Source organism: Sinocyclocheilus grahami, unplaced genomic scaffold (genome assembly GCF_001515645.1).
Source record: "Sinocyclocheilus grahami isolate Dianchi unplaced genomic scaffold, SAMN03320097.WGS_v1.1 scaffold775.1, whole genome shotgun sequence".
NCBI lineage: Eukaryota > Metazoa > Chordata > Actinopteri > Cypriniformes > Cyprinidae > Sinocyclocheilus > Sinocyclocheilus grahami.
Window position 1 is genome coordinate 497020 of NW_015505954.1, and position 3583 is coordinate 500602.

The following is a 3583-nucleotide window of genomic DNA, read 5'->3' on the forward strand; positions in this document are numbered from 1 at the left end:
CTACCTCTCATTCCATCCTGATGATCCGACGATAGCTGCTCGCATCTCAGCTTGTCTAACAGACATTTCTTGCTGGATGAAGAACCATCATCTTCAACTCAACCTTGCCAAGACAGAACTGCTTGTGATTCCATCAATTTCACCATCCAGTTAGGCACATCAACCATAACTCCTTCAAAAATTGCCAGAAACCTTGGAGTTATGATTGATGATCAGCTGACTTTCTCAGAACACATTGCTAAAACTGCCCGGTCCTGCAGTTTTGCTTTATTCAACATCAAGAAGATCAGGTCCTTTCTTTCAGAACATGCTTCACAACTCCTTGTTCAAGCTCTTGTTCTGTCCAGGCTGGACTATTGCAATGCTCTCTTGGCAAGTCTTCCAGCCAGTTCTATCAAACCTTTACAATTAATCTAGAACGCGGCAGCAAAATAAATTTTTAATGAGCCGAAAAGAATGCACGTCACACCTGTTTATCAGTTTGCACTGGCTACCAATAGCTGCTCACATAAAATTCAAGGCATTGATGTTTGCCTACAAAACCACCACTAGTTCTGCACCCCTTTACCTAAATTTATTAATTCAGAGTTATGTCCCCTCTAGAAGCTTGCGTTCTGCAAGTGAACGGCACTTTATTGTGCCATCCCAAAGAGGCACAAAATCACTTTCTCTGACTTTTAAATTAAATGTTCCCTCCTGGTGGAATGACCTGCCAAACTCAGTCCGAGCATCTTCAAGAATCTGCTAAAAACACATCTCTTCCATCTTTATTTGACCCTCTAAGTCTAGCACTCTCTATTCTAATTCTATTCTTTATAAAAAAAAATATAATAAAAACCTTTTAGACTTGCACACTATTTATTTATTAATGTGTACTAAGGAATAAATTAAAATTTTAAGTATATCAAATGGAAAACATTTATTCATTTATTGATTGATTGATTAAATAAATAAAGCCTTGGTGAGAATAAAATACTTCTTTCAAAAGCATTGCAAAATCCGAATTATCCTAACTTTAGAGAGCTATTGTATGTGTGTGTATGTGTGTGTATGTGTGTGTGTGTGTGTGTGCGTGCGCATATATAATATTATATATTTAATTAAGCAGAATTTATATAGTTTTATTTCAATGTTTGTCATTTATTGTTTTTCTCTATTATTATTTTTCTTTATTTTATTACCTCTATCCATGTTTTAAAAAGTAAAAAATAGCAAAAGTATAAAAGAATGCAGAAATAATCGTTTTTATTTTCTTTTCTCTTCTTTTTTTAATAATAACAATTGATATTTAAGAGGAATATGAGCAAGTGTGTCAGTTTGTCTGACATACTGTGTGTGTTGTCATATTTGCTGATAAGTTCATTATTTGTGATTGTTTGTGCATATGTATGCCACTTTTTGTACACATATTAGAACATATGGGGAAGACAGTTTGCACCTCTGATCTCCTTTTCCATACAAGAAAATTAAACACAAATCCAAAATGTAATAAGTGCCAACTTGGTAAACAATATTTTTATGATATGGCATTTGATCAAGTACAATAGACAACACTGTGTCGGAGTGGCCTACTGGTGATTCAATGCTGCCAAAAGAAAAAAAGAGAGAGAAAAACACATGTGGGAGAGAAAGAAAGAACTCCGAATGGGAGTAAATCTATTTTCAAGTTTCAAGTATACACACTCCAACAACAATCAACTTTGTAATGTGGACAAAAAAATAACTAAATAAATAAACAGTGTGTATTAACTGAAATATGCACAGCTAATGATGCAAAATAAATAAATAAAAAAGCAACTCACAAGAGGAGAGAGTTCAGAATACAAAAACAGCATTTGTGTTTACAAATGTGAAAACCGGTTGAGTGAAAGGCATTTTACACCTCATACCCATCAGTTGTGAATGTATTCCCAAGCAACATTCAGATAAAGATAAGAGTCATTGTGCATCTGCTGCAAACCAGAAACAGATGATGGAGGGCAGAGCCTGAAAGTACAGTTAATTACAAAAATGGTGTTGAGTTTGCATGACAGAAAATGTCAAAAACAAACCTGTTTCAATGTCAGAGCATCATTAGTTATGTAAGGGATAATGTACAGTCAGCCTGTCATTATAACAAACTAACTCTGCAGGGTGATCTCTAGACCCCGACATGAAGCCGAACTTCTTGCATCACCCTAAAGAGATTCATTGTCTGAAAGTGCAGTTAATTACATTGATGCTTACCAAATAAATGGACATCAAATATTGATTTTAATATTGTTTTGAGATTGAGACATTGGGATAGAAGTGTCTGTGTTCAGTCAAAACATCTAGATTTAATTGAGAATCTAGATTTAATCAACTATTTTGCCACTGATTTGCAATGAGATTAAATAGCATTCAAAAGTACATTGCATTTATTTGATCAAAATCACAGTAAAACAGTGATATTGTGAAAAAATATTACAATTTAAAATAACCCATTTCTATTTTTATGTATTTCAAAACATAACTTTTTCCTGTGATGCAAATCTGAATTTTCAGCATCATTACTCCAGTCTTCAGTGTCACATGATCCTTCAGAAATAATTTTAATATTCTTAATATTTGTATTTATTTATTTTATTATTATTATTTTTTTTTTTTTTCATTTTCAATGTTGAAAACACATACACATATTTACATAGTTTGCTAAATAGAACACATTTGCTGAATTTATCAGGATTCTGACTGTGTAATTGGTCTTCCATTATTTGATAATTGCACAACCCTACATTAGCTCAATCCAAAAGAAAAAAAAAAAAAAAAAACTTTCCCCTCGAAAACCCTGTTGACACTGGAGTTAATGAGTATACTTGTGGGATGTCTTCGATTAATTAATTCACTCAATAATTGCATCTCAGCTAAACCCAGCATGAATGAGGAATTATAAATAACGCCCAACATTGGAACCTTCAAGGGAAGTTCTTCATGCTCTCATTATTAACAAAGCACATGTTCACAGAGAGGTGATGATTCAGACCTGGTGAATATTTCCTGCAGGTTGACTGTTACGCTTCATTCACTTTGATGTCCCATTGAGGGCTTTACACATTTGCTGTGAAACTGGTGTTAAACATAAATATTCTCATATTTCTTTGTCAAACCAAACTGAACACCTAGCAGATGATTAAAGGTGATATTTACCCTTCATCTCTTAAACTCTGCTTTTTCCCCCTCCAAAGGCAGCCAGCACAAGTGCACAGAGAAGTGCAAACATCCACACACAGCCAATATTCTGAATCAATAATGGAGATTTAATTAAAGTGCTATAGAGTGCAGGCCTCACCTCTGCAGCATTGTGTTATCCCACAGGAAGTGCTCACACTTAAATGCACACACCTACATACAGACTTATATTGGGTGTGAATAGGACTTCATTTACAGGTTTACATTATTTGCTTTTACTTCATTTGCGTTTACATTACACTTGTGCATACTGGATTTACATTTTCATATATATTAAATGGAAACCAGTTATTATATATATATATATATATATATATATATATATATATATATATATATATATATATATATATATATATATATGTTTTTTTTT

General features: G+C 33.2%; 1 long non-coding RNA gene across 1 annotated transcript in view; it reads right to left on the bottom strand.

Annotated features, from left to right (window-relative positions):
* The window catches only part of LOC107561489 (uncharacterized), a 13097-nt gene extending 12307 nt beyond the window's left edge, over window positions 1–790 (bottom strand). The window contains exons 1-2 of the long non-coding RNA XR_001605861.1: window positions 719–790; window positions 99–103 (exon numbers count right to left, since the gene is read on the bottom strand). This is a non-coding gene — a long non-coding RNA (uncharacterized lncRNA). The remainder of the gene's footprint in view (window positions 1–98; window positions 104–718) is intronic.
* Between the last annotated feature and the right edge of the window lie 2793 nt (window positions 791–3583).